Source organism: Lissotriton vulgaris, chromosome 6 (genome assembly GCF_964263255.1).
Source record: "Lissotriton vulgaris chromosome 6, aLisVul1.2, whole genome shotgun sequence".
Taxonomy (NCBI): domain Eukaryota; kingdom Metazoa; phylum Chordata; class Amphibia; order Caudata; family Salamandridae; genus Lissotriton; species Lissotriton vulgaris.
Window position 1 is genome coordinate 276,289,304 of NC_141694.1, and position 10,909 is coordinate 276,300,212.

Below are 10,909 nucleotides of genomic sequence, written 5' to 3' on the forward strand. Positions count from 1 at the left end.
GTATACTACAAATACTACTACAATCCCATGTAAACACTGGAGCCTAAATATGTCTCCCTTGAAGTTCTTCAGCTATTACTTGTTCAACATTTCTAGGAACTAAGGGCCAGATGTAGGTGGCTCATTACCGGTCGTTAACCCGAAATTCGGTAAATTTAAGGCTTACCGACCGGTATTGAGCCATTTGCTATGTAGGTGATGATTCGGTAAATACCGATACGTTGAGTAAGGGCGCACAGACACGTGGCGTTGAGTAGAGCTGCACAGTTTTGGAAATTCAGAGTGCGTGCAACCAGAGATGATAAGTGGTGCACTGAGTTAGTGGCACCTGAAGCAACCAGTTTATGGGCACCCTGCAATGATACGTGGTCCGGGCCCGATGGACTGGGAGCAATGTATTTTGTCTATTGAATTCTGTCTTAGTAAGGCCAAGTGGCGATGACTCATGGTGCACTGAGTTACTGGTACCTTTTGCACTGAGTGTGTACGTACCTTGCAATGATGCGTGATTCGGGGTGTCCGCACTCGGACCAATTTCTTTTGTCTATTGAATTCTGCCTCAATAAGGCCACGTGGCGATGACTTATGGTGCAGTGAGTTAGTAGTACCTTTGGCACTGAGCGTGTACGCATCCTGCTATGAAGAGTGGTCCAGGGGGTCGCACTCAGACCAATGTCTTCTGTCTATTGAATTATGCATCAATAAGGCCACGTGGTGATGACTTATGGTGTACTGAGTCACTAGTACCTTTGGCACTGAGTGTGTATGTACCCTGTGATGATACGTGGTCCGGGGGGCCACACTGTGAGCAATATCTTTTGTCTATTGAATTCTACCTCAATAAGGCCATGTGGCGATGACTTATGGTGCAGTGAGTTAGTAGTACCTTTGGCGCTCAGCGTGTATGTACCCTGCAATGATGCGTGGTCCAGGGGGCCGCACTCAGAGCATTGTCTTTTATCTATTGAATTGTGCCGTAATAAGGCCACAACGTTATGAAAAAACAGGGTTAAACCCAATAAAGTCAGTAAGGACCTGGGTAGCAATTAGAATGAAAGGAAGGGGTCCTCAGACTTAGAACAAAGAAATTACAAATTCATTTCATTTGTATTCAATTAATTCAAAAAAGCAAAGCTATTGAATGCAAAAAGAATTTAATTCAAAATTGCATATAAATCCTATTCAATGGATTAGCACTCATAATACATTTATTCGATATCACAAAGTTTATACATGTTATGTGCCCACATTCACAACGGGGAGGGGTGAAGTGAGGGAAGTGTTGGGGATAGGATAGACGTGGTCTGAATCATTCAGTGACAAGTCTTATTCTTGATTTGAAGACTATGTACATGTGGTCCCTTAAAGTGAAGGCCAAATTTTTACTGGCAAAACAGGCCTAACTCCGTTAGAGCCGTGAATGTCAAGATTGAGACCGGAGTTGGTCGATGGTATAATCGTCTACGTTTCGACCCAAATAAACAGTAGGATTCTTTTCCTTACGGAAGGGTCTTCGTCAGGACAAAAAAGTTGTGGGTGGGCAACCTCCTAGGGGACAATTAAAAAAGAAATTTAGAAACACACTCTTCCAGTTATGAATTCAAAGGATGGTGGAACAATGTAAGTAATTAAAAAACCGTGTTGTCTATCTGTGTCTGAATCCCACATTGTTAAATTAAACAGAAAACTGGAAACTGACGCTCACCTATCGCAAGGGGCGAGAGGGGATTGATCAACAGAGGGATGGATTCTCTTGGTCCGGAGTAGCGATTTGTAACTGTAGATAATCAGGGAAAAAGATTGATGTTTCTACAGATCAATTTAATGTCAGCTAGTACAAATGAGAAATAAACATTGAACTAGGCTAGATGGATAATCCCTATTCTTTGAGTTTGTACAAACATCTAGACTCAAAGGAACATATGAGTATAATGGCTAAGTCCATAAAAAACGGGCGCTGAAAGAATGCCTCATTGCCGTTTACCTTATGAACTCTAAAGGTTTGAGTCTTAGCAGGTTCTTCTAAGATTCCTTATCGGTAAGTTTGGTTTTCAGCCTACAGAACGAGAGAAGAGATTTATTGGCAAAAAATCGTTACTATAACCACTCATGGTGTCTATAAAGTTCACCCTAAAAGGGCTTACCACTATCATCTAGTTTGTAAGATGCATAGGAAGGATCCTGCTTAATGGGTACCCTATGTGGGTGCTCCAGTTGGTCACACTATTCCATGCAGAGTGAACTACAAATTTTAGAAAATCCTAAATGTGGATAGAGAACAAATTTAGATTATAAACTTGGTGTTTGTATGTTAAGGAAAGATGCTATAGAATCATTATGTTATAAAAGTTTTAATAACAGAAAAAAGATCCATGAAGATGTCCTGAAAGGCTTACCACTGGTATTTATTGTTATAGCAGTCAAAAATGGATTCTGCAAAGGGTTATCTGTTCCAGTATGTAGGGTCCCAAAGAGGCAATGTTAAACAGAGTACACGAAACTTTAATTGTAAAGGAAAAACGGACTATTATTTCCTGTTAAGTGCAAGCATAAACAATGTAAAAGCCTGGCTATCATTGTTCCTAATTATAAAGGTTACCGCTTCTATTGGACAGATGATTGAAGGAACATCTATCAGGTTGGAAAGTTTTCGCTTTAGGGATATTGCCTGGAAACTGAGGGAAAAAGAAAACATTCCAGTTCAATTATTATTACGCTTGAGCATGTAAACATTAAACATCGGGGGACCTTGTTACTAGAGTCCTTACCTCAAATGACTGACGGATATTAGTGAAGGGAAGCTGGATTCTACGTAGTGTTCACAGCCCCCTACATGAGACAAAAACAGAACACCCAAGGATTCAGGGGAACATCCGTAATAGCGCCGCGTTTTTTCGGAAGAGCGAGGGGCTCCGAGTAATTACCTTAGGACGTCTGTCGTTCGCCTGAAAGTGAGTCATGGATTGACTAATCGTTCCTGTTCACACGCGCCGGGCTGCCGTTCCCGTCCCGTCTAAGACTGCAGTGGCTCTCTATCAAGAACTGACGCCACAAAACTAACGCTTCCTGGTTGGTTTGGAGGGGGCGGGGCCTCGTGTCATAAGGGTTGAAAAAAGACTATACCCTTGAAAATCCGTGTAGTTCAAATTACCCTCGAGCTTATCGAACTATAAATTGCAATATTAAATTGTATTGTCCGTCTATAAATACATTATGACGCTACTAAATATCATCTCCATTCTTTATTGTACACAAATAAATTCCCGGAAATACCAAAGCGGTCAAAATCATTCCAGCATTCTTATCAGTAAAAGCAAGTCTATTTCTACCACCCTTGCTCGGGAGGGATAAAATACTAGTATTAGCAGTTATTGACCAAACATATGATGATACTATGGATTTGTTCATTGTGATACATCTAAACATTAGGATGTTTTTTCTCATACACATTTATATTATTATGAGTGCACTTATCTCATAGGATAGTGTAAATTCATCAACATAGTACTTCATGATGCTTAAATATTCCCATGATCCGCATATATTTGAAACAGGAATTGTACCAACGTTGTGTTATATATCCTTGTGGTATTGAACATTTAAGTAACTGCTCGTGCGGAAAAACAGAGTGCACTTATCTCATAGGATAGTGAAGACTCAAACAGTATATGCAAATTTGAATTAAATTCTTTTTGCATTCAATAGCTTTGCTTTTTTGAATTAATTGAATACAAATGAAATGAATTTGTAATTTCTTTGTTCTAAGTCTGAGGACCCCTTCCTTTCATTCTAATTGCTACCCAGGTCCTTACTGACTTTATTGGGTTCAACCCTGTTTTTTCATAACGTAGTTTGTACAGGCGCTGGCCTGTGAGGTCACGCTACCTCCCTTGTGGAGGTCCTTCCGTGTTTTCCTAATTTTAAATTTCTGTTAAAAATCATTGTTTAATATCTTATGATTCACCAACATGGTAGATAAGGAAATACTTACCTACACAGAAGATTACATTGATCAACTATTACATGATCCGGCAAATAATTTTCTGTCAGTTGGTACACCTATTATTGACATTACACTAAATGACAAAGTTTCTCAGTTAGAGAGATTAGAAAAAAAGCTGATTCGTACAAAACTACATGGCCACTTTCTCGCGCAGTGCCTTCAGAATAATATCATACCTGCAGGCCTGCAAGTCAGAGTTGAACCTGCCATCTTTGTAGACATCCCTAAATTTCGTGAGGGATTTAGTTTTGTTACAAACAATTGTTCCAGACACTGGATGGTGTTGGGGATAGAGACTGCAGCAGAACAGGTTGCGGTCCTTACCAAACAGATAGCCAAATTGAAGGCAAGCATTTCAGGCGACAGCACTCTAACCAATTCCAAAGAGGCACTATCTAAACTTGTTGCGACTCTTCAAGATTTTGAGACCTCAACTATCAAGAAGAAGCTTGACAAACTAGCCCGTGATCTAAAATTCTACGACAAAAAGAAAACATACCCATATCTATCTGAGGATTATTTCCGACAGGACCAACAAGGACGCTTTACTAATCGGGGCTACAGAGGTGGTAGATCTAGAGGACGTTTCACCACAATTTCCGACTCTTCCTACAGCTCAGGCGAAGATTCAGAACAAGCGGGCCATAGCAACTCCTACGGATACCAGGATACCTATCGTTCTCAATACCAACCAAACTCTTTTTTAGAACAAGGGACATGGAGACCGCCCCGCGGACGAGGCAACAACTGGAACCGAGGGACAGGACGTGGACAGCAAGGCCCCCAGATGCAGTGGGACAACGACAGTGGCAGAGGCCGCGGGATGAAACAGGTTCGATTCCAACCGGAGGAACACGGGGAACGCTCCACCAGGCGCAAGAATTACAGGTGGTATAAATAACGGATACGCCAATCATCAACCTGTCTTCACATGAACTTAATGAAGATGAACTCAGGGTGCTGAGTAAGGGTCTGTCCTTTGTCCCTACAACTCCACCAAGTTGTTTCAATACATTAATGGAACTTTCTAAATTCTTTCGGAAAATAAGACTGCGATTCTTCTTCAAAAATAGACCACCACCGAAGAACATATCTGTTACAGGATTCAGGGTACCATCCACATTTGTACCCCAGTCCAACGCAATGAGCCATCGAATACTGGCGTATGGGAGCATCATCACAGACGAGGTCAAGAAAATCCTGAGGGAGAAGACTCACGTAAAATATAATATCCGTAAGACCGAAAGAACAGCATTGGACACCCTTAAATCAAATCCAGATGTCGTTGTGAAGCCAGCTGACAAGGGCGGGGCGATCATCATTCAAGATGTATCCAAGTACAAAGAAGAGATCCTGCACCAACTAAATGATGGTGTAAGTTACAGAAGACTAACATCTGACCCTACGCGAGACCAGGCCACTGAAATCCAATGGGTAACACAGGAAGGTGTCCAACAAGGTTTCCTCACGGATCAGGAATACCATTATCTCAATCAGAGCCATCCACGTATACCAACGATATATACCTTACCTAAGGTACACAAAGATCTACACAATCCCCCAGGACGACCCATCGTCTCCGGATGTGGATCCATTCTCGAGCCTCTATGCCGGTATGTAGACTTCTTTTTAAAACCACTAGCTGAAGCTACCTCTACCTATTTGAGGGATACTACTCACACCATCACTCTGGTAGATGGGAAAGCTTTTAACCCTGATGAAGAACTACTGGTAACGTGCGACATTGTGTCGCTGTACACAAGCATTCCTCAGGAGGAGGCCCTTATGGTGGTCACTGAAGCTCTTGACAGCCGTGAAGCCCCGGTACAAGTACCTACCTCATTCATAATCCTTCTACTAAAGACCGCAATGATGAGGAATTTTTTCATGTTTCAAAATGTGTTTTACTTACAAACGAAGGGCGTGGCAATGGGGGCAGCCTTTGCCCCGGACCTGGCCATTTTGTTCATGGCCTTCTATGAAAAGACCTTTGTCATTTGTGACCAAAACCCCTTTCAACACCATATACAACTTTGGGTACGGTACATTGATGATGTGCTGTTAATCTGGAAGGGCAATGACAATGAACTTGAACTTTTCCATTCATGGCTAAATCTACGGTCTCCGGACATCCAATTTACCATGCAAGCGAGTAACAAGAAAATTGATTTTCTAGACATTACGCTAGTGGCAGAGGGAGGCACTCTACACACCACTCTATTTAGAAAACCTGCAGAACGGAATTCACTGTTACAATATTCCAGCCACCATCCTAGGAGCCTTCGGGACAATTTGCCGTATGGACAGTTCCTGCGTGTCCGACGTAATTGTAGTAAAAAAGAAGACTATATGCTACAATCGGAGATTTTGATGGAACTTTTAATAGAGAGAGGATACCCTAAACGACTCATAAAACGCTCTAGAAAAAGAGCTTGGTTCTGCCACCGTGAAACACTCCTTTAACCATCAGCACGCAACTGTCAATCAGAAGAATGCATGATTTGCGTGACCACCTTCTCCACAAAGAGCAACTCCATAAAGAAGGTCATAAACAAACACTGGAGCCTTATTTCTAAGGACCTAGATATTGCAAGCGTACCAATGCATGCCTTCAAAAAGGCAAGGAATGTAAAAGACTACGTAGTTTCATCATTCTTGGAGTGCCCACCAGAACCCACCATAGCTTCATGCTGGAAACAACCAAGGATAGTTGGACACTACAGATGCGGTAAATGCAAAGCTTGCCCCTCGACTATTCAATCTAAAGACTTTGTTTTCAAAGACCATCGACACACGCACAAACATCACACGAACTGCAACACAAAAAATGTGATCTATGGAATAATCTGTCCATGTGATCTAATTTATGTAGGTCAGACTCAGCAGCGTGTGAAAGCACGGTTCCTTTCACACTGCAGTAGAATCAGATGTAAGGTACCTGGAGCACCCTTAGTTGAACACTGTACAAAACATAACCAATTGCCTGAATCACTGAAATGGGTAGGTTTGGAACACATCACACTAGGCCCAAGGGGTGGAGATCTATCTCATATTCTAAATACCAGAGAGCTCAAGTGGATCTACATCTTTAACTCTGTGGCCGAGGGTCTCAATGAATCTGAAAATAGCTTTGCACAACTAGCGAATCTTTAGAGCAACATGTTGAGCTTTTCTCAAGTTATACAAATGAGAATACAAAAGTTCTCTTTCTTTCTCAGTACAACCATGCATAAACTGTTTGAGTCTTCACTATCCTATGAGATAAGTGCACTCTGTTTTTCCACACGAGCAGTTACTTAAATGTTCAATACCACAAGGATATATAACAAAACGTTGGTACAATTCCTGTTTCAAATGTATGCGGATCATGGTAATATTTAAGCATCATGAAGTACTATGTTGATGAGTTTACACTATCCTATGAGATAAGTGCACTCATAATAATATAAATGTGTATGAGAAAAAACATCCTAATGTTTAGATGTATCACAATGAACAAATCCATAGTATCATCATATGTTTGGTCAATAACTGCTAATACTAGTATTTTATCCCTCCCGAGCAAGGGTGGTAGAAATAGACTTGCTTTTACTGATAAGAATGCTGGAATGATTTTGACCGCTTTGGTATTTCCGGGAATTTATTTGTGTACAATCAAGAATGGAGATGATATTTAGTAGCGTCATAATGTATTTATAGACGGACAATACAATTTAATATTTCAATTTATAGTTCGATAAGCTCGAGGGTAATTTGAACTACACGGATTTTCAAGGGTATAGTCTTTTTTCAACCCTTATGACACGAGGCCCCGCCCCCTCCAAACCAACCAGGAAGCGTTAGTTTTGTGGCGTCAGTTCTTGATAGAGAGCCACTGCAGTCTTAGACGGGACGGGAACGGCAGCCCGGCGCGTGTGAACGGGAACGATTAGTCAATCCATGACTCACTTTCAGGCGAACGACAGACGTCCTAAGGTAATTACTCGGAGCCCCTCGCTCTTCCGAAAAAACGCGGCGCTATTACAGACGTTCCCCTGAATCCTTGGGTGTTCTGTTTTTGTCTCATGTGGGGGGCTGTGAACACTACGTAGAATCCAGCTTCCCTTCACTAATATCCGTCAGTCATTTGAGGTAAGGACTCTAGTAACAAGGTCCCCCGATGTTTAATGTTTACATGCTCAAGCGTAATAATAATTGAACTGGAATGTTTTCTTTTTCCCTCAGTTTCCAGGCAATATCCCTAAAGCGAAAACTTTCCAACCTGATAGATGTTCCTACAATCATCTGTCCAATAGAAGCGGTAACCTTTATAATTAGGAACAATGATAGCCAGGCTTTTACATTGTTTATGCTTGCACTTAACAGGAAATAATAGTCAGTTTTTCCTTTACAATTAAGGTTTCGTGTACTCAGTTTAACATTGCCTCTTTGGGACCCTACATACTGGAACAATTCACCCTTTGCAGAATCCATTTTTGACTGCTATAACAATAAATACCAGTGGTAAGCCTTTCAGGACATCTTCATGGATCTTTTTTCTGTTATTAAAACTTTTATAACATAATGATTCTATAGCATTTTTCCTTAACATACAAACACCAAGTTTATAATCTAAATTTGTTCTCTATCCACATTTAGGATTTTCTAAAATTTGTAGTTCACTCTGCATGGAATAGTGTGACCAACTGGAGCACCCACATAGGGTACCCGTTAAGCAGGATCCTTCCTATGCATCTTACAAACTAGATGATAGTGGTAAGCCCTTTTAGGGTGAACTTTATAGACACCATGAGTGGTTATAGTAACGATTTTTTGCCAATAAATCTCTTCTCTCGTTCTGTAGGCTGAAAACCAAACTTACCAATAAGGAATCTTAGAAGAACCTGCTAAGACTCAAACCTTTAGAGTTCATAAGGTAAACGGCAATGAGGCATTCTTTCAGCGCCCGTTTTTTATGGACTTAGCCATTATACTCATATGTTCCTTTAAGTCTAGATGTTTGTACAAACTCAAAGAATAGGGATTATCCATCTAGCCTAGTTTAATGTTTATTTCTCATTTGTACTAGCTGACATTCAATTGATCTGTAGAAACATCAATCTTTTTCCCTGATTATCTACAGTTACAAATCGCTACTCCGGACCAAGAGAATCCATCCCTCTGTTGATCAATCCCCTCTCGCCCTTTGTGATAGGTGAGTGTCAGTTTCCAGTTTTCTGTTTAATTTAACAATGTGGGATTCAGACACAGATAGACAACATGTTTTTTTAATTACTTACATTGTTCCACCCTCCTTTGAATTCATAACTGGAAGGGTGTGTTTCTAAATTTCTTTTTTAATTGTCCCCTAGGAGGTTGCCCACCCACAACTTTTTTGTCCTGACGAAGACCCTTCCGTAAGGAAAAGAATCCTACTGTTTATTTGGGTCGAAACGTAGACGATTATACCATCGACCAACTCCGGTCCCAATCTTGACATTCACGGCTCTAACGGAGTTAGGCCTGTTTTGCCAGTAAAAATTTGGACTCTCTACGAGCCTCATGGTGTGGCCTTCACTTTAAGGGACCACATGTACATAGTCTTCAAATCAAGAATAAGACTTGTCACTGAATGATTCAGACCACGTCTATCCTATCCCCAACACTTCCCTCACTTCACCCCTGCCCGTTGTGAATGTGGGCACATAACATGTATAAACTTTGTGATATCGAATAAATGTATTATGAGTGCTAATCCATTGAATAGGATTTATATGCAATTTTGAATTAAATTCTTTTTGCATTCAATAGCTTTGCTTTTTTGAATTAATTGAATACAAATGAAATGAATTTGTAATTTCTTTGTTCTAAGTCTGAGGACCCCTTCCTTTCATTGTAATAAGGCCACAAGGCGATGACTTCTGGTTAAGCATGGGCGTATTTTGCGAATCTGGCATTCGCAAATTTGCGTATTTGCGAACTCGCAATCCGAAAAATCCACGAATTCTCGTGAATTTGCGGATTTTTTTGTTTTTATAGTGTTTGCAAGGGTTTCTGCCAGTTCGCGAGGATTTTGTACCAGTTTGCAATTGCGAACTTACTTGTCGGCACGCAACGGTCGCGACTATGTTGTTTCTACGTCTGGTTCATCATCACAGGTTCACAGCACCCTCTGTTTCAACACTGCCACCCTCTGTTTCACCTATGCCACCCTCTGGTACATCAATGCCACCCTCTGGTTCATTATCATCACTGTAGATTATGGGGGGGAAAAGTAAGCACACCTGCCCTGCTTCAACTGACATGAATTAATTTGGGGTTGATTTATTAATGTGTCACTGTTTTAAAATTCCAATCTGGCACCTGCTTCCTTATCTGTAATTTGCTTTCTGTTGCAGTGCAATTTTTTTTCCAGGACCTTTGTGGCCTACTTGTAGCTATTCTATGATCCGGCTGTGAGGGTCAGAGCAGGGTCATACAATTGTTGCAACTAGCAACTGAACTCTGGAGGGGCCCCAGTCAGGAAGCACTACAGGGAATGGTTACTAATGATGAATTTGAACTTTTGCACCTGCTGAGTGCTTTCAGTTTAGCAAAACTCGTTTTTCTGCAGAACAGCAAATGTAATGCCCCAAACAAACTTACTTGTGAAACTTGATTTCTAATCCAAAAGTGATCCAAAGAAAGTCAAAAGGCCTCAAATCCAAAAAAGGGCAGGCAAATGTCAACCTGAGGAGTTATTCTGATAAAAATCATCATTTTCAGAAGGTCTAGGCTGCTTGCTAGTGGATTTCTTGTGCAGAATTGCAAATTTTGTAATTTTGCGAGTGCGAGATTGTTGCTGCCCGCCGCACCTACATGTTCGCAATTGCGAACTTACGCTGCACGCCGCAAAATTGTATCACCAAGAAAAACAAATCCGCTGCG